We start from the raw sequence: 20852 nt of genomic DNA, 5'->3' as shown, positions 1-20852 counted from the left end.
AGGTTCGTAGCAGCTTTATTCACAATAACGGGAAGGTGGAAAACAACCCAGATGCCCATAGAGAGGTATGAGTGGATCAATAAAAATGTGGTAGACACGATGGAATATTATTCAGTCTTAAAAAGCTGGCGAAGTCCTGACAAGTGCTACAACATGGATAAACCTTGATCAGAGAAGCATGATGCTAAGTGAAATAAGATAGACACAGAAGGATGAGTATTGTATGGTCCTGCTTCTATGAAGCCAGTTCACTGAGACCCAGGAGCTAGGGGTGTGGAGGATAGGGAGTCATGTCTAATGGGCACAGAGTTTCAGTTCGGGAGGATGGAACAGTTCGTGGATCGATGGTGGTGCTGGTTGCCCAACAGTGGGAATGCCACTGAACTGCACACTATTTTAATATAAGTTAAAATAGCCATACCTGGCATCTGAGACAAAATGTCTTGGAAACTGCTTCGACCATTATCCTATTAAAAATCCTTTGCTAAAACAAACAAACAAACAAACAAACAAACAAAAAAACTTTGCTAAATAAAAAGAGCCACTCATGACCCATGCAGGCTTGATAGTGGCTGTCAGCCTAGCAATTTTCCGTGAACCATCCTGATTGTCGTTAGCTGGACAAAGTTATTTTCAGCAGATGCTGCCTGTCAGGTAGTATGATTATTTATTGGGGCCCTGGGCTCTTACTCCTCGTGTGATGCTAGACGAGTCTCCTCCTCTTTGGCCCTGGGACTCTTCTTGAATTGACCACTTCCTACAGGCGAACTTGAAGAAAATATTCCACTCTGATTTTTTTTTCCTTACCTAAATCATTGAAAAAAAAAAAAAAGTGTCTGTGGCTTTACAACATGGGGAGGTTTTGGTGAGGAAGGAAATGCATTCCTGGCTTGCAGAGTTTCTGCAAATCATAGAAGAGGGGTCTGCATTTTCGGACGTGGTGCCTGCGTGATCGGATTCAGAGGGGCTTCGTGTTTGTCCTGCATGCTGTCCCTTCCCTCCCCAGGACCAGTCCCCACCCACCCCTGGCAGCCAGAGATCCGGGGAGCTTCCGAAGAGAAACCTTCCCAGCCCTTCTGCCCTCCCACTTTGCTTTTCGCTTAAATGAAAATGTAAAAACTCTTGAGGAAATTCAGAGTGAAACTCTGCGCCCAAGTAAGTTAGAATCTCGAGATGAGCATGTTCAGTTCTGGGAATGGAAGTTTCCTCTACCCGCTGGTGGCATTGCCGCCAACAGCCTCGTTCTGTGCCTCAGAGGGTTTAATGGCCAGCATCTGAAGGTACCGGGCTCGCCGTATATATAGTACCAGGCGTGTGGGCGCTTGGCGCTGATCTGAAAAAGCTTAACTTTGGCATTTCTAGATTTATTTTAAACCTACAACCTTTAACGCCAGACACAGAGCTGCCTTCCCACTTAATGTAACCATACATTGATTGCTTTTAATTAGTGTTGGATCTTTTTTGGTGTTTTGCAGCTTGGGATATATAAAAAGTCTGATTTAAATACATACGTACATATATATATATATGTGTGTGTGTGTGTGTGTGTGTATATATATATATATATATGTAAAAGGCAAACTGGCAACATTGTCATGGGTCCTGCAGAAACCTGCATGGAGAGCTTTTGAAATATTAACCTCCGTGTCCTCTTTATTTTCATCTTGGGTTGGGTGGGCCCAGAAGCCAGCGAAGAAGAGTCCAACTTAACCCATGTCTGGGATGGAGGTAATCTTCTTGTAGGGTTTTGGCAGAAACAAAACATCTGTACTTAAGTGACCATGGTGGCGGTGGCGGCGAGCTGGATTTCCATAGCGTAAACGTAGTGGCCGAAGATCAGAAGTGCCAAGGGGAATGGGTCCAGGGCTAGGGTGAGACAGGTGGGGCAGGGCCTTTGGGTTCAACAGTTTGGAAATGCTAATGACAGCCCAGAGGTCTTCCTATTTGCTTGCGTGTCGCCACCCCTTCGTGGGAAGTCCTCCACGCCACTGTCCAATTCTACAGTAAATATTCCAGACATCCTGGGTCTGGCTCCCCTTTCCCTGCAGTAAATTACATATTAAAGTACCCTGGTAACTGAGCACTGGTTGCTGAGAGATAAGGACTGAGAAATCAATATGTTTGCCATGTGGCTGCTTGTTTATGACACCTGCCTCTAGAACAGTTGAGCAATGTTCTGTTTGTTAAGGCTACATTTCAGAAGCTTGTATCCTCCTAAAACAACCATGATCTTACTGGGGAGAGAGAAGTGCTACAACAAATATTGATTTTACTTCTCTAAGTATGGAATTGCACTTCTAAACAGTGGTCTCACAGCCTGTGATCCCCCCCTCCCCCCGTTGGAAAGGTGGGGAGGAGGAGGGAGAAGAGGGAGAGGAGGAGGAGGAGGATGAGAGAGAGGAAGGAGGGGGGAGGAGGGAGAAGAAGAGGGAGAAGAGGAGGAAGGAGAGGAGGAGGAGGGAGAGGAGGGGGAGGGAGAAGAGGGAGAGGAGGAGGAGGATGAGAGAGAGGAAAGAGGGGGAGGAGGAAAGGGGGAGGATGGAGAAGAGGGAGAGGAGGAGGAGGGAGAGGAGGAGGAGGGAGAAGAGGGAGAGGAGGAGGAGGGGAGGGAGAAGAGGGAGAGGAGGAGGAGGGGAGGGAGAAGAGGGAGAGGAGGAGGGGGAGGGAGAAGAGGGAGAGGAGGGGGGAGGGAGAAGAGGGAGAGGAGGAGGAGAGAGACGAAGGGGAGGGAGAGGAGGGAGAAGAGGAGGGAGAGGAGGAAGAGGAGGGAGAGGAGGAGGGAGAAGAGGAGGAGGAGAAGGAGGAGAGGAGGAGGGAGAAGAGAAGGAAGGGAAGGAGGGGGAGGGAGAGGAGGAGGAGGAGGAGGAGGAGGAGGAGGAGGTAGATACTCTGCACATTTGTATCATAAATCTATTTTATAACGCCCGTGATGTGGTCAGTTAAAAGGAGGAATGTAGCTTATAATAAGGAAGTGTAGGCGGTGTTTAGATTTATCTCTTCTTTGGCTACCTGGCTCGTACCAGTTTCACTCTCTGGATCTGCCCTGATAGATGGCTTTTCCAACAACAGCAACAAAGGCAACAAGAAACATAGCTCTAGCAGTTGGTAAATAAACATTTTAACCTAAGTCTCCAGGGGGGGTTTTATTTTAACTAACAGGGTGATACTATTGTCTTGGGACCCTGCCTGCTGGTGAATCAGTGCTTTTTAGAGCCAAGGAGTGTCCACTCAGGCTGGTGAAAGCGTGTGTGTGTGTGTGTGCGTGCGTGTGCGCACACGCGTGTGTTGGAGGGTGAGGGAGTGCGGGGCAGTCCGCTTGAGAGCCCGGAGGCCGCCTGGATGCTCATCGCTTGGCCTTTGATTTTGGAAAAGGGCATCAGTGATAGCGACTTCTTTCCCTGCCTTCGGGGTGCAGGAGCATGAATAAATTTTCAACCGTATTTGGATGTCAGGGCGTGAAACGTGTCTTGTGTTGGTGTCCTTGGGGGTGTCAGCAGCACACGCCCTCCCGGCGTTCCTGCACCTTTCTAAGAATCGCTCTGCTGTCTCCACCCTGGTTAGCATTTGTGACTTCAGATGGACTCCCACATAAACGGGTCTGCTGTATTTTGCCAAAAAGTGAGTTAAAAGTTGAGAAGGAAACACAAGCTCCCTTGTTCAGTGCTCTAGAGGCAGCCGCCACTCAGCTGCTGCCCGGTGCCCTGTCCTGGGGAGATGGTCTCTTCGGGACACCAACATATCCTGGGACCTGATTTTTGTTTGTGTGCTTTTAACCAGATGGTCAGGTTCTCCTTGATCAGTAGAGGCAAAATGTTGCTTTCCTTTCTGTTTTCTGTCTGATGGGAAGTGGCTTATCCGCTCATCTCTCCCTGCACGTGTTCAGCCCAGGGAGACGTGAAGTTGGGTGGAGGTGGCTGGGAGGAGGGCTTGGTGACCTGAGCTGTACCATCCCAGCCGAGGGAGGCCGAAGCCGCATCTGCACTGGCTGATGGAGAGACCAGTGATCCAGGCAGGCAAAAAACTTGCTTCCCCGCCACTCACCCCTCATGCCTTACTCCTCAGAAATGCAGGTGACCTCTGAACAACGTGGAGGTGAGGTGCACCCCACCTGCCACCCGGCACAGTCGAAAATCCACATAGAACTTTTGACCCCCGCCCCCATGTCCTTATCTACGAATAGCCTCCTGGTGACCAGAAGCCTCATGGATAGCATGAACAGTGGATGAACACATTTTGTATGTTATGTGTATTATATATATGCTGTGTTCTTACAGTCAAGCCAGCTAGAGAAGAGACAATATTAGTAAGGAAATCTTAAGGAAGAGAAAGTACCTGCATTATAAAAAAAAAAAAAGTCTGTATGATTGGGCTTGCACAGTTCAAACCCGCATCATTCAAGGGTCAGCTCTCCATGCAGGTTTCTGCAGGACCCATGACAATAGTAGGCAGGGCAGTGGACCTGTTTGGAGGAGGCTTGTCCATACATATTTGTTGCATTTTCCATTTCTGTAGTCCTGGCCTGGGGCCGGATGACAAAAGTGTTAAAGCTGAGACTGGTCAAAGCAAGTATTTCATCCTACTCAGAGAATTATGGTCCTGGAGCAGGATGCGAATTTGGACGCATTGGCGAGCTGGCCTCTTTCCTCTTGAGCTTGCTCTGCCACAGTGGGAAGAGGGTGAAACTGAACTCAGACCCTTCCTGTTATTTTTAATCACAAGGCAAGACTGAAAACTGCAGTGACTTGACCTTTCTGACATACTTTTGTGAAATAAGACGCATCTAGCTTTACGAAGTAATTAACCTTTTGTAAGACCAGGTAATTATAAACCGAGGCCAGACAGTGAATGTCAGATTCCTAGCTTTGAAAGATCCCACATTTCCTGCTTTTACAAAACCTAGTGCTGGCTTGGGAATCCAGAAAGCCCCTTGGGTTGGTGGGGGAGACCCTAGAGTAGTTGTTAATGAGGAGGTAGTCTTGTGAGCTGGCATGTTGGGTCCAGAGGCACCCCTGAGGGCCAGAATGTTGCAGCCCAGTTTGTTTTTTGTTTTTGTTTATTTTAGAGTTGCCTCCTCCTCTAAAGGGATTTGGAATATTCATTCACTTATGATCCATCCTTTTCTATATTCTCCAGCTCAGCATTGGCAGTCTTCGGGGCCATACAGGATGTTTTCCTAGACAGCATGATTTGTCTCTTTTACCAAATTTATTTGAGGGATTCAGTGGAAACTCGAGAGCAACATGGTATGTGATAGTAGAAAGAGTCCTGAGTTCTTGGGGCGCTTGGGTGGCTGAGTTGGCGAAGTGTCTGACTCTTGGTCATGATCTCAGGGTCAAGAGATCAAGGCTGTCATTGGGCTCCACACTCAGCGGGGAGTCTGTTTGGGATTTTGCCCCTCCCCCTGCTTGCACATACAGACGCAGTCTCTCTCTCTCTCTCTCAAAAAATATAAAATGAAGAGTCCCACATTCTGGTGTCAGGACAGACCTAGATTGAGAGCCTGGGTATTTTGTAAATGGTGTGTCCTAAGACACATCACTTAACACTTTCTGAGGTTCCTGTAAAATGGGGGTGCAGGGCTATTGTGCAGATCAAAGGAAAAAACCTAGAGATCTCCTTGCTATTATTGTAGTGCCCAATGAGCGGTAGTTTCCTTAGTCTCCTTTCTCTTCTTGAGAGCAGAGGACCTGCTTTTATTTCTTTGTATTTTTCATGTCACCGCACACAATGCAGATGCACTCATGTATCTGTGGCTCATTTTTGTGTCCATCGTGGTGGTGATAAAGAACGGGTGGTGCCCTAGCTGGGGAGGGGGCAGGTAAGGCTTTTACCAGTGGTTTTTGGTTTCTCTCCCTTATGAAATCAGGGGCTGCTGTAGGGAATAGAAGTCCTCGGCAGAGTCATATTTTCCCTTGTATTTTAACCTCAGCATCAGAGGCTATTTTGGGGGGAGGAAGGGGGTTGGATGGTCTGTGTCCAGTCCTGTTGTGGGTCTCATCTGGCATGTTGGGGTTGGCACTGCCCACATCAATGATGGCTGAGATGTCCTCTTTCACAGACCTCCAAGGCTTGGGCCTCAGCTGCTTTGCCCTGCAGACTCGCTCTCGGTTGCAATTTCCCTTTCCAGGAAAAAAAAAGCCTTAAAAAATGCTTTGGGAAAGCTTTCTTATTGTGGCTGAAGGCACTGGTGAGCCGTTGGCAGCCAAGTTTGGGTTTGAATCTCCCTGGGGTTTGAGGCTGCTGAACTGCTATTCCTAACATGCTCTTTGCCTTTTTATGCATGGACCGTCCTTGGGATCCTTGGTGAATTTTTCACTCTGGGGTTTTTAGGAGAAAGGTTTGTCATTCGTCATCACACTCCTCATCCATCACAGCTGCATAAGAGTGGTTAGAGGGAAAAGGTGGAATCAGTTGTTCAAATTTTTCTTTCTTCTAGGTAAGTAAGTCTTTCCCCCCAGTCTTTCTGGAAATGAACCAATTGGAAAATGCTTGGCCTGGTGTTTCTAAGATGATTTTGGCACATGCAGGCAGAGGGATGCTTTTTGCTGATAGCCCTGGGGTTGGTCCATACCCCTGAGGTGTGGTTTAGCTGGGGGTGAGCAGGCACTTAATTATTTATTAGGTGCCTGGAGAATTTTATGGACATAAGGGCCTAGGGCCATTCTAGGGGGGAAAAAAAAAAAAGGCCAATTCTGGAGCTTTTCTAGCAGTTTCCTTCTTGGGCTTGAAGGCTTTGCTTCCTGACATTGAACATAGCCCCCAGTGCCCTCCCTGCCAAGTGTCAGGTGGGGACAGAAGTGTCAGCTGATGTCCTTACTTGGCATGTGCCCGTGTTAACTGATCCACTCAAATGTGGCTGTTTCAGACCATTCCGTCTTGCTCCTCTCAGCTGCTGAGAACATTAAAGGACCTTATTTGAAGGCAAGCATTACGGTATCAATGATGCTGAAACTGGAGGCACTGTCTTACTGATATAAAACGGTGCTTGGCTGCATTGATAATTATTCCTACTTTGAGCCACAACACTGTGATTATTGAGGTTAAGATGTAGGGGCCGAGACGGCCTTGAGGTCACCGAGAACATTGTCCTGCCTTTAGGCCAGGCCCCATGTGGAAGGAAGGAGGGAGAAGACTGGATCGTGTAGGAAGGGAAATCCAGTACTGGCTGGAATGCAGGGGGCAGACCCCTAGCCCCCGGCCTGAGACCAGAGCACCATTAACTGGGTGATGGGCATAGAGGGAGCGAGGACCACACCAGGGCTGCGGGTGGGCGGAGCATTCTGCTTAAACACACTTTTTTTTTTTTTTTAAATCTCTTTTTTAGTGTCTAGGACTGAAGAGGTTTTTTTTTTTTTTTTTTTACCTTTGGGACATAGAAGTCTCTACTTGCATTTGTGTTTTGGTAACCACATGTAACAGCCGGTGGAATCTTTCTTCCCTTTGCTTTCTCTGAACTTTCCAGAGAGTGGGCCCCTATCTCTCGGGGGATTAACTCCTTCTGGCCCCCGTGTCGTTAGAGCTCCCCCACCCTGTGTCAGCATCTAAACCTATGTACACAGGATGTTTTCTGTAGCGCTTATCAGATGGTTTTAGGAGATGCAAGGTGGAGATAGAGGTAACGTTTAACCCATCCTGAATTCCTTTCATGAGCTGGGGGCCCAAGGCGACCTCAGCCTCAGCGCAGCGGGAGGGTTTGGCTGGAGCCCCTGATACCGGGCTTCCTATCTCAGAGGGAGGTGTGGGGGCCTGTGGCGGGGTGCACAAAGGAGCTTCATTTCGGTGGCTTATTTAACACCCCTCCCTGACAGCGGTGTGTGGGTTAGGAGCCCGAGGAATCAAAGAGAAATTTAACAAACGATTCTTTCTTGTGTGTGGGCTGAATAATCGAATTTGTGGGATAACCACACTAGTTTTCACCCCCTTCCTCCCTCCTACCTTCCCTGGCATTTTGGTCAAGGTGCTTGGGTTGGAACGCTTGCCGAGGGTAGGTTCTGGAAGGGAACTGCCGTCAGATCAGGCCCCTCTGCAGCAGCATTTCCACAGTGATGCATTTGGATCGTGTAGAGGTTTAGATTTGTTTGATGCTCGGTTGACACGTGCCATAGACAACTGGGATCTTTTTTTTTTTAATTTTTATTTATTTATGATAGTCACACACAGAGAGAGAGAGGCAGAGACATAGGCAGAGGGAGAAGCAGGCTCCATGCACCGGGAGCCCGACGTGGGATTCGAACCTGGGTCTCCAGGATCGCGCCCTGGGCCAAAGGCAGGCGCCAAACCGCTGCGCCACCCAGGGATCCCGACAACTGGGATCTAACCATGTTCTACTCTTCAGCCCCACTAGAGTTCCTGCTTCCAGGGCAGAAAAGATGGAAGCAGAATTGGGAGTGGTTTGACACAGCTCTGTAAGGAACTAGCAAGCATGTGGCGTCCTCTGGATGTTACTCGCCAGCTGGAGAAGGACATCCAGTGCCCCACAGTCTCTTTCAGGGCCCCTCTTGTCACTACTTTGCCTTTTCTTCCCTTCTACCCCTTTGCCCACAGCAGGAAAGGAAAGGAAAGTAGCCCAGAACAGCCACAGTCAGTGCTGTCCCTCCCTAGGAGGCTCTGTGTTACAGGGAGGAGGCGGAGTGGGGGACACAGGAGAGTGGATCTGGGGGTGTTTTGCTGTGGTTTGCTTGGCATTCTCCAGAATCTCTCTGGCCGTGACTGTTAGATACAGTGAAGGGATGGACCTCCTGGAAGCCAAGAGGTAGGGGCTCTTGTGGCCAGGGAACCAGCATGCCTGGGCCCTGGGAGCAGCAGCTCACTGTGGGATTTGGCCCATCCATCTTCCAGAACAGAGAATGCCTTTCTAACTTCTGCATCATGGGTTCACTGGAGAGCGGACATTGACTAATTCTTACTTCTCTTCTGGCTCACACAGAAGAGGAAAGTTGTGCCTCTTACCATTGGGACCTTCTCTGCAGGGGCACCAGGGTGCTCTCAACCACTTTGAGTAACAGGATTGAGTCCACGTGGGCTTGGGAAGGGGAGTGTGTCATTATTCTCTGAGATCGGGGTTGATTATCCCACTGACAGCCATACTTGCCTTTTCCTGATCCGTTTTGCCAGGTGAGCTAGCAACTTCACCCATAGCCATCCACCCACCTGGGGAAGGCATGTTTATAAAAACTTAGACCGTGGGGCACCTGGGTGGTGCAGCGGTTGAGCATCTGCCTTTGGCTCAGGTCGTGATCCCCGGGGTCCTGGGATCAAGTCCTGCATCGGGGTCCCTCAGGGAGCCTGCTTCTCCCTCTGCCTGTGTCTCCACCTCTGTGTATGTGCCTCATGAATAAATAAAACCTTAAAAAGAAAAAAAAAAGACTTAGACCATGTGGGGGTGTTTTGGCACCTGCTGGGTGGACACAGCGGTACATTTAGGTTGTTCCTCTTGATGTCTAATCTTCGTTTCTCTTCTTGCAATTCAAACATACCTCACTGTCTTGCCACCAGCCTGTGAGCTGAGGCTGGCCAGACAGCCCCAAACTCAGAATTAATTCTCTTGGGTGGAACCCTGGGTGCGGCTGTTTTTTGGTGGAGGTGACAAAAAGGAGGTGTGGTTATCTGTTTTGGTTGCACGCAAGGCAGAGAGCTGGCCTCTGTCTGAGTTCCCTTGTTTGTTTGTAAACTGTGCTTAAATGAGGTTCTTTTCTTCTCCCAGACTGACAGTCTCATAGGTAAACTTAGGAAGAAGACAGATACTTTTCAAACTGTCACCGTGGGTGCCATAAAAGAGACATTTGGACAGTGGTGCTGAGGAGAGCCTTGTCTTCGCTCTGTGTTAATACGTGGGGATTGGGGTAACCCTGATCACCAGGGGAAGGCGGTTTTTCTTCATTTAGCTTTTAATTGCTTTCTTTCACTTTTATGTATAAAAGATTGTCCATTTAATTAACTGAAGAATGCAATTTCAAAAACACTAATGCTTTACACATGATGGCTTTTAAAATAAAAGTAGCATTCTAATATTGCATAATGTTTTGCTGTTCTCCCACTCCTCTCCGCCTCCACCCACCACCCCCTCCAATCTGTATTAACCTTTAGCAGCATCCTTTGGAGGAAAATGCTGGCCTGCCTCCTCTTTCCACCCTCAACAGGGATAGGACGGCCACTCCCTTCTGAAGTGTCACTTCTGTGAAGAGGAGGTGGCTTTATATACTCTTTTTTTGGGGTCACGGATCCCCGACTCTCGTCGCCTTTAAAATGAATGATGGTGGGATTATATGGGAAAAATGGAAAAGAAAATAAAACCCTAGTACTTAACTCTGGTTTCCTGTGGACATTTCACTAGGAGAAGCCTGTTTGCATTGGCTCTGGGGTTGACGATTTCACCACCTTCTTTTTTTTGACTGTAAAGAAATCCAGATCTTTCTCTTGCCTTCTTAATCCCTTATCACTCCCCACAGTGTTGTGAATTGCCCCCACTAGATGGCTTTTTGAAAGCGCAGTCTTGTGGACAAGTTTATCTTCACCAGTTGGGCTGGGGAGTGGGGGGCAGGTGTGCACACGGAGGTCTGTGCACATCCGTCCACAGGCCACTGAGCAAGACTGCTCTGTTACCTGGGTTGGTGATCCCAGGCCCCCAGTAGAAGGGGTCCTGACCATCACTCTGATTTTGTAGATAAGGGGGGGTGGAGCCCTGGAGGGGTTGGCGACTTGCCCCTAGCCTGCCTTCCAGCCAGGGTTATAGCCTGAATGAGATCTGCTTACCTGTTCTCATCCTGCCTTCTTGGATTTTCTGTGTTGGATTATGATCCGGGTCCTGGAAGGGACCTTGGTAATCATGTGACTCACTTGCCTCGAAGCCGGCTTATGTGTTCCTCATAGTTTGGTTTTGATGATGTCCAGAGAAGAGCTTTATGGACCTGGTAACGTGCACTGTAAAACACGTTGTGTTTAGATCTCATTTAGCTCTCTCTGTTGCCGCCTGCTCTGGCCTCCTTGGCGGTGAAATGCTTGGTCGTTTGGAGTGAACAAACCCGGCAGCCCCAGGTCACTTTTCAGAGGGATCCTCTCTTGCATCCTCTCTCTCTTCTCCAAATAAAAGGACTTTTGAGCCGACTGAAGGGATTGCTAAGAATTTCCACCCCCGAAGAACAATTGTGTGTTTACGAGAAGTGACTAAAAGATTCTTTCTTTCCCTGCGACTGGGTGTGGAACCCTGACTTTTTCTCAACCCTGTGATGTGGATAAATGCAAACGCATCTTGGGAAAATACATGCTCTTGATTCCATGATATGCTGGTAAAAAATGACCTTGGAGATAGATGTGTTTCCAGGAGGAACAGCACCAGACGGGGAGGGCCGGAGGTAGTGTGTAGTACAGGTTTTTGGTTTTGATTTTGTTTTTGTCCTACTGGGGGAGAGATTTTTCAGATTAACCTGGTGATGTGACTAGAGAACGTAGTGGGAGATTTGGGACTAGGTTTTGGTGTGTTTTTAAGTCTGCCTTGTAATGGGATCTCTTTCCCCCTCCCACCTTCATTATTATTATCGTGGGCTCACACTTAGGGAGCATTCATCGCAGGAGATGCGGGGAGGGTTTGCTGCTCGTGGGAGGGTTTGCTGCCTGGGACCATACGGCTTCATCATTCATTAATTCCTAGGTTCATTCATCGAGCTATTTAAACTTCTGTGTGTAAGACGGCAGCCCAGATGGTCTTTTGGTGCCCGCGTTCACGCAGAGACCCCAGGCCCTGATGCAAGAGGGCACGTGGAGTAGCTGAGTGTACAAAACATTTGCAGCCATTAGGAAGCAGCTCCTGAGTCTTGTGGCTCCCGAGCGAGGACACCCATCCTCTCCAGCATCTTCGCGATCTTTTTTCTGGTCCTCTTCCTTTTTAGAAAAAGCCCCGTGTGAATCAGCGAGCCAGCTTCCGTGTTTACAGAAGCAGTCACAGCCTCTGAGTTTTGAAGTGGAACCGGGGTCCCATGTGCTTGTTCGTGGGTCTTTCCTCTGTCATAGCTGTCTGCTTCCTTGTTCTGGAAGGAGTTCTCTTTAACATCGCGGTGAAACGTTAAGCTGGTCCACCTCCCCTCCCACCCAGCTCCCTGCAAGACACCTGAGCTATTAGGAAACTGCCCATGGGGTTGAGGAGGGCTTGCTGGGCAGGGGCGGCTGATTGCCCTGGGTGTCGGGTCGGGGAGCTCCCGTGGGTCGGCTCACCTGTGGTATGGCAGGCTCGGAGCACAGCGTTGGTACCCATCACCTCGTTCAGTCCCCACAGTGGGGATGCTTTTGGACGACTGATGTGTGGGTGTCTGCAGGGCGCTTAGACCTTCAGGGTGCTACAGATGAGAAGCCTTATTTATACACAGAAGTTCAAAAAAGTTGGGTAGTTAGCCCATGCTTTTAAGTTGGATGGCTGGAAATCAGACCCAGGTCTGTCTAATTGCTTAGCCTGTGCTCTTAAGGCCTTCGTGGATTTTCTCCATGGCTGTTGGGATAGAGTGGCTTGAGTGCTGATGGGTAGGCAAGGGCATCTGGCCAGAATTGACTTCACCAGACTTTCGGTTATGCTTCTTCAGTGGGTCAGTCCCATTTTGGGGCTGGGGTGCATCTGTCGTCCTGACCCAAGGCTTTGTTGACAGGAGACCTGGCCCTTGGGGAGGGGAGCCCATGGGAGAGGACGTGAGCATGAAGGGGAGAGTACGGGGCCCCTTTATTGGGATGTCTGCATGTTTCTTCTTTAGTGGAACTCCCTTTGGCCTTTCTGTAGCTCTCCATCTGAATGTGGCAGTTGGCTAAGGAACTTTGTCTCAGTGCCGCACTGGCCTTCTGGAAAGTCCTGGTTCCCCAGAAGTCATAGCTGGTCTGTGCTGAGTGAGATTGGTTCTTTGTGCTTTGAGGTATGGGATCCTTGGCTGAGCCTGAAAATATTTTGCAGCTTTCCCTGGCATCCCTGACCCTCGAGGCCACTCCCTGCCCCTCATGCTCTGGAGCTGCTCACTCTTGCGGGGACCGAAGGTTGATGGGAGTTCCCCAAGGCCAGAGTGGGGAGCACAGAGCTGCCCAGATGTTTTGCATAGTTTTTTCTATTGCCCCGATCAGGAATGTGTTCCCTCAGGACGGGTTATGGCCTGGAAGTGAGCCTAATGTAAACATCCTAGCCACAGCCAGTCCCCTTAATCGAATAGAAATGGTTTGGGGATAAGCAGGCTTGGGGAGGAGGAGGGGGAAGGGTGAGATGGAGCACTGGAATTTGGAGACCAGGGTGTCCTGGGGGTGTTCTGCCAGCAGGTTCCCCTAGCAGATGCGGGGCAGGAGCTGGGTGTGCAGAGCTGGCCAGGTGCAGACGGCACTAGCTCTCGCAGGGGGCTTGGTTTTCTTTCTTTTTTTTTTTTTTTTTGAAGATTTATTTATTCATTCAGAGAGAGCGAGAGAGAGGCAGAGACACAGGCAGAGGGAGAAGCAGGCTCCATGCAGGGAGCCTGATGTGGGACTTGATCCCGGGTCTCCAGAATCACACCCCGGGCCGCAGGCGGCGCTAAACCGCTGCGCCACCGGGGCTGCCCCAGGGGGGCTTGGTTTTCGTGGGCAGTGTGGACTTTGTGGTTCAGTTGAACCGCTGGGCAGAGCAGTGAGGGAAACTGAGGTATGCTACAGGAACCAGGAATGGGGGGAGGAAGGGGTGGCTGGGGGACTTTTGGAGGGAGCCGGGTCATTCAAGTACTTTGAAGATGTTCAACATCATATGGAAAATCATAGTACTTTGAAACACTATGTTTTGAAGGCACTAGACTCCCGGAGAAGGGTGTGGAGGATGTGGGCGACTGATGTGTGTGTGTCTGCAAGGGGCTTAGACCTTCAGTGTCAGAGAGAGGCTGACCCTCCTCACTGTGCCCCGCCCCCCCATAGTCCTCTCCGAAGGCTTGGACTTTCTGGGAGATTTGGGGCACTTCACCCAGATGCAAAGTTGACAGTTGGACATAAAGCGGTCTTCAGCACCTGGCGTGCAGAGCCCCCCCGCCCCCCAAAGCGGTAACCTGGGGTTGCCAGGGGCAGTCACGTGTTACTGATCTGACCCCTGGACAGTTTCCCCTTTTTGTAGGGGCGTCTGGCACGCTCCACACAAAGCCACAGCAGCTGCTCTGGTCCGGCTTGTCAACTTTTAGGGCTTTTGTATGAGTGCTTCTGAAACAGCTGGCAGAGATGCCGAGACTGGCCGTGCTGGTTTTGCTGGTGCAGGTTCTAGAAATGAGGGTCCGGCATGGGGGGAGACCACAGGATCAGGGGGGCGGCGGAAACCTTCCTATTATTCTCACACCTTGGAATCTCGATGCGTGCGTGTGCCAAGGAGGGGGAAGATGTAAACAATTTAGTTTGCCTTCAGGATGCAGGATCTAATCTAAACATGATTAAGCTGATTTGATTTTATAGATTGGAATTTCTAAGTGATAGAAACTGATGAGGTTAATGTGAAATATTTACTTAATAAAAAGCCTCATTACCTGACGCTGAAGGGTAGGGGGAAAAAGATTCTCGGTAACGCGTCTGATCTTTTGGAAATGAAGTTGGGTTAAAGTTTTCTTGGTAAAAACTGAATTCTGTGATCTTGTTTTTACACATGCTGTGCTTAAATATTAACACCAATTGAGCAAATTGCCTTTTAACTGCCTTTATTTGCTTTCATTAACAGTATAATTTAAAAGCTCCAGAATTTGCATGGAACCTGTTGTGCATGTTGGGGGGGAACTATTCATAAATTAATTAATCGTGAGAACATTATCTTTAAGGAAGGTCACGAAACACGAGTGTGTGTTTCTGAAAAGCAGTGACATGTTTTTGCTGTTTCTTGGGGACTTGATGTACTTTTGGCTTAGAGATCTGAGAGTGAGTGTGTGTGTGTGTGTGTGTGTGTGTGTGTGTAATAACTTGGCTGGATCAAGAAAAATTTTAATGACTGGACATGTTTTAAGTTAAGTTGAGTGAACCTAATTACACTGTAGTTTCCAGAGAGCTGAAGGCAATACCATTGGTATTTAAGTACTAGTTTCAAAATTAAAACCAACCTGTATAATTGGCTATGCTCCTGAAATGGTTTATCTCTCCTCCCCTCCTCTCCAAACTCCCTTTCTCTCTCTCTCTCTCTCTCTCTCACACACACACACACACACGCACGCTTCCACACCGATGGGAGAGAGCGTGACTGGCCAGTCCTGCTAACCACAAGATTGTCCTCCCAGTGCGAACCATTAAGCGCATTGTCCTTTCATGAAATTACTCTGAATATGTGAAAAGTTTCCAGAATGATTTCATTGAAATCAGTTGCTTCCTTCTGTACAGATGTTTTTGTGGTTTAGAACCTCAGCCAAGGCAAACATTATGAATGAGATGCAGAGACCACCGTGTCCCATGAAGGGCTGAAAGTTCCTTTGGGAGTTCTTTTACACAAGCTATTCTGACACGTTTGTTTTGACAGAACTTCATCCTCGCATTCTTCTTCTCCTGTCCCCCTCTCCTGGTGCTATTGGTTTGTGGTGGGTGGTTTTCCTAATTAATTTAATCTGTAGTCTAGGTTTTCAGGATCTTCAGATGCCAGGATGCTGATTTTATTTATCTCTGGTGTTTTTGTTGTCTATTGAGGAGACACGTTTTCCCTCTTTCCTTTTTTACCCTAACTCTGTTTTTTTTTTTTTTTTTTGAGACTTCTAGACTTACTTCAGTAAAGAAGGAACTTATTTTTTGTGAGCACTTGTCAGATGCATTTTCTTGGGTGTGCATGTGTAGAAATATACATTTTGAATAATGTAATATATGTTTTTGAAAAGTTATATATAAAACCCAAAGTATATAGAAAAAAGATGGATAAACTTGGCTACATCACAAATTTAAAACATTTTGCATGTTTTTCTATTGGGTTTTTATCTCCTCCTTAAACATATATTGATTCTTTTTTTAAAGTTTATTCATTTGCAAGAGAGAGGGGGTGCTCCTCTCTCTGTGGGGGTGGACAGAGGGAGAGGGACAGAGAAACTCAAGCTGACTTAGTGGTGAGATTGGAGCCAGATGTGGGGCTCGATCTCACAACCCTGAGATCATGACCTGAGTCAAGACCAAGTGTTGGATGCTTAACCAACTGCACCACCCAGGCACTCCTGATTTTCTTTTTACATGAGTCAGAAATATTAAGCTTTTATCTGTTGAAGAAGCAAGTGTTGGTGAGGATATGGAGAAAAGGGAGTTCTCATGCACCATTGAGGGGAATGCACATTGGTGCAGCCACTGTGGAAAACAGTGTGGAGGTGCCTAAAAATTAAAAATAGAACTACCCTATGACCCAGTAATTCCACTGTGGTGTATTTACCCAAAGCAAATGGAAGCACTAATGGGAAGAGATAAATACAAGCCTGTGTTTATTGTTTATTGCAGCATTATTTACAATAGCCAAGATACGGAAGCAGACCAGGTGTCCATCCATAGATGAATGGATAGAGAAAATGTTTATATATATATATATATATACACACACACACACACACACATATGTATATGTATATACACACATATGTATAAATACACACACATACATGCAATGGATTAGTACTGGGCTATAAAAGAGAAAGAAATCTTGTCATTTGAAACAACGTGGATGGATTTAGAGGGTATAGTTCTTTTTTTTTAGAGGGTATAGTTCTAAGTGAAATAGGTCAGACGGAGAAAGACAAATGCCATATGATTTAATTCATATGTGAAATTTGAGAAATGAAGGAAATGAATAGAGAAAAAGACAAAAAAAAAAAACCCACAGTCTTAACTCTAGAGAATAAATTGGTGGTTGCTAGAAGGGTGGTAGGGGGGATGGGTGAAACAGGTGAAGGGGATTAAGAGAACATTTATCATGATGAGCTCTGAGAAATGTATAGAATTATTGAATCAGTATACTGTACACTAATATAATACTGTATGTTAATTATACTTGAATTAAAAAATAAATTAAAAAAATTAAAGTTTTAAGAAAATATGCAGAAAAAAACCTATCTGTTGAATGCATAGCAGATATGTTTCCCAGTTGATCATCTGTGCTATAATTCTATGGTTCCTTTTATCATATAATGTCTTCATAATTTATTGAATTTAAAGATGTCACAATGATATCTGTAGAATGGATATATAAAGCCTTTAATGGTCACATTTTAGAATTTGCATTTGGGGAGAGTATCCAGAGAGAGAGAGAGAGAGAGAGAGAGAGAGAGAGAGAGCGATCGCTGTATGATGGAGGGAGAGGGCGGGGAAGAAAAGAGAGAATGAATTATGTTAAAAGGTTGATTTTTCTCTGTCAAGAATTCCACTGAGAACCACTTCTCTCTCTCTCTCTCTCTCTCTTTTTTTTTAAGATTTTATTTATTTATTCATGAGAGAGAGAGAGAGAGACAGAGGCAGAGACACAGGCAGAAGGAGAAGCAGGCTCCATGCGGGGAGCCCGATGTGGACTCCATCCTGGGACTCCAGGACCACGCCCCAGACCAAAAGCAGGTGTTCAAATGCTGAGCCACCCAGGGATCCCGAGTACCCCTTCTCTAAGGCGAATATTGGTCTGATGCTTTTAGCACATATACACAGCACAGATTTCCCTATTTTGAAGACACTCCTCCTGAGAGTTGTCTTTCCACGGAAGGCAGACTCACCCCATCTTTCCTACTTGTCCTACCCAGTCTTTAAGACTTACTTGAAAACTCTATAAAACCATCTCTAGTTCCATATACTTCATTTTTACCTCTCAGAGTGCCTCCTGCTTTCTGACTTAGGGCAGAAATAGTTCTGTATATCTCCTCTTCCTTCTTAGAGTTTTGTTTGAGAGCAGAGATCTTGTCATTCTGTTTGACTCATCTTTGAATTCAGCGCTGTCTTAGCCATCAGTGTATAATTTATGAACAGGTAATTTACCAAACAGATCAACTCTCCTCCATCCCTTTATCCCATACACCCTTCTGAGACTGGCCCATCCTTCAAAAGTGGTGCGTGGGGCCTCAAGGTCCAACAACATTGTGTGTATTTTACATAGATATGGTGGAGGCATTGACTTGGATGCTGGTTGGGGTTTGGGGAAGAAGAAGGGAAAAAACCAAAGAAGAGGGGATTCCAAAGCATTGATCTCCAAATATTCCCAAATGGGGCAGCCCGGTGGCTCAGCGGTTTAGCGCTGCCTTCAGCCCGGGGTATGATCCTGGAGACCCAGGATCGAGTCCCACGTCGGGCTCCCTGCATGGAGCCTGCTTCTCCCTCTGCCTGTGTCTCTGCCTCTCTCTCTCTCCCTCTCCCTCTCTCTCTCTCTCTCTCTCTCTCTCTCTCTCTCTGTGTCTCATGAATAAATAAATAAAATCTTAAAAAACCCCACAAATATTCCCAAATGAAAAATGCATCTGATCCTGTCCTTTTCTCAGACAGAGGTGAGTTCGTGGCAGCTTATTCAACAGATATTTATTGAGTACCCAACAGGTGTTTTGCTTTGAGTAAGATGGAGTAGGACAAATAGTCATGATCTTTGCCCTTGTGAAGTGTTTCCTAGTTTGGCATTTGTTCAGGAGAGGAGGTTTAAAAAATTCATACATTCTGTAGATGACCCTTCTGTGTTGCCCCTCATTCTATTTTGATCTCCTGTCCTCTGTTTCCTCTTCCTACATGCAGCTAGCTGGGATTGCCTTATTCCAAGCCAAATCTGTTGAGGTTCGCTGTCTAGTCATCCAGTTGGTCTTCTACCAAAACCTGGCATTCATTCTTGTGTTTACGTATTCATGTATTCATGTAGTCAATCATTCAACAAAAAGTTGATGTTGGCTAGATGAACCAAGTTTTAAGTAACATGAGGTGACCAAGCTCCTATCCTTTTTCTATTAGAAAGTTGATCTATTAGTAGTTGGAATAGATCACAGGGAGGAAATTGTTACTGAAAAAATAATTCTACTGGCTCTTATACCCTCCAGGTGGTGGTTCAGTAGAAATACTGCTATTTCTATTGCCATGACATATTTTTCAGGAAGTAAGTAGAAATACCATGATTCTTCTCTTAAGTATCTAGAATAACCTGGTAATCTAATTGGAGATGTCTGTAGAATGTGCCCCTCATACTTGGTACAGTGTCTGCCACAAAATGGGGGACCAGTTGATGTTTGTTGAAAGACAGAATAGTGGATAGAGACTTGAAGTAGGAAATCAGTGAGACAAATGTCCTTGGAAATCTGACTGGGGAGGGGCACACAGGAGGCTTCAGTGTATATGGGTGGTTTTTTATGTCACGCTGTAGACCTTTGAATGTCCGAAATATTTTAACAGTTTCTCAGTTCTCCCACCTGCTCGAACCATGTGCTCACTGCTGAACTGAGCCTTAGTGATATAGAGGAGCATAGAGTATATATAGATACTACAAAGTGTCTGCAAAAAAAAAAAAAAAAGAGAAAAGTTTGCTTCAGTTCTTGCTGGAGTTTCTTCCAAGAACAGAACTTACATTACTTTTTAGCACAAGGGATGGAATCTGGAGGGGAGGTTAAAGTGTTCCCTGGAACTTTTCAGTCATGAGCTGATTTTTGTAAAAGCCCTGCAGGTGAGTACAGGGGCCTAGAAATAAAGATCTCAGGAGCACAGATCCCTTCCTTTCCTTCTTTTGTTGGGGGTGGGGGCGGATGTAGGAAGAGGTTGGGTAAGGCTGGAATATAGCTGCAAACCTGTAGATTCCTTTTAGTTTTTCTACCCTCACCTGAGAAACTGAAGCTTTGCAATCCCGTCTCTGGGAAAGACGTTCTAGAGGAAGGACCCATTGGTTTTGTATGTGGATGTGACCAGAGCAGGGAAAGAGTGTGTGTCCTCTAGCACTGTTTAAAGTGTTTGGAGGTCTGTCTCCTCTCCAGAGGTCAAAGGTGAGACAGACCTTTGTTGGTGTTGTTTTCTTCTCTCTCTCTGTCTCTCTCTTTTTTTTTACTCCCTTGTTATCTCAACTTCCAAACATCAGCTTTGATGTCTATTGTTGGAACTTCAAGAGGACTCTTAGCACATCGGCAGGTGTTGGTTTTAGTGAGAAGGCGAGAGTCTGCATTCTTCTAGGGGGAGAGACATGGGTCCCACACATTTCTTCCCAGAGCAGGAGCTCATTCGAGGTAGGAGCAGGAGGGTGTGCAGCAGGACTTTCTCCCTGTCTGAAGGGATCTGTCTTCCTTCAGTGGCTGACGAGAGGCTGTCTAACGGCCTCGTATTAAGGTTTCATTAATCACAGACACTTCCACTGCCCCTTTACAGAAACACAACTGCTTTGGCTGTCCTCTACTGACAACCCACTAATTTATCTTTCCCAGGGAGAGGGAGGGGAGGACGGAGAGGCAGGGTGTCTGCCTGCTGTGTGGAAGGGATCGCCACACCGGCTCCTCATATATACACGTGTGTTCGCGTGTTGACTTCCACGTTTTTGTTGGGAGTGGTGGGCTGCAGGCCGCATCTGCTCCCCACGCTGTCCTCTCATCAGGGGACCAGAACCACTAGAAATAGACACTAGAGATGGGTTTCCATGGTCCTTTTTTTTTTTTTTTTTTTTAATTTGCCTAGAAAATGTTCCTTCCAACTCCCAGCCCCAAGGTTTGCTAAAATTGGTGGCAGAAAGTGCTGGAAGAAAGAAGTAACGTGTTTAAGTGTGTTTAATGGACATTCTAGGTGAAGTAGGGGGTGATGGGGATGTGAGCATCTGGGAGCCACTGACCTGAAATGGTCTAGTCTTCTTTTTCAGCTTGATGGAACTTCACCTCGTTCTCAGGTTGGAATCTGACCTTCTGTAACCCTCTGCTCAGAAGATGGATATTTGGGCATTTGGAAACCTCTCAGGGCCT

General features: G+C 47.0%; 1 protein-coding gene across 5 annotated transcripts in view; it reads left to right on the top strand.

Moving 5' to 3' along the window:
- Positions 1-20852, top strand: part of ZBTB16 (zinc finger and BTB domain containing 16) — a 187989-nt gene that overhangs the window by 34001 nt on the left and 133136 nt on the right. The gene's annotated exons all lie outside the window — the stretch shown is intronic.

This window comes from Canis lupus, chromosome 5, assembly GCF_003254725.2.
Source record: "Canis lupus dingo isolate Sandy chromosome 5, ASM325472v2, whole genome shotgun sequence".
Taxonomy (NCBI): domain Eukaryota; kingdom Metazoa; phylum Chordata; class Mammalia; order Carnivora; family Canidae; genus Canis; species Canis lupus.
The sequence above is the reverse complement of the archived record's forward strand: the minus strand, read 5'-3'. Positions and strand labels throughout refer to the sequence as shown.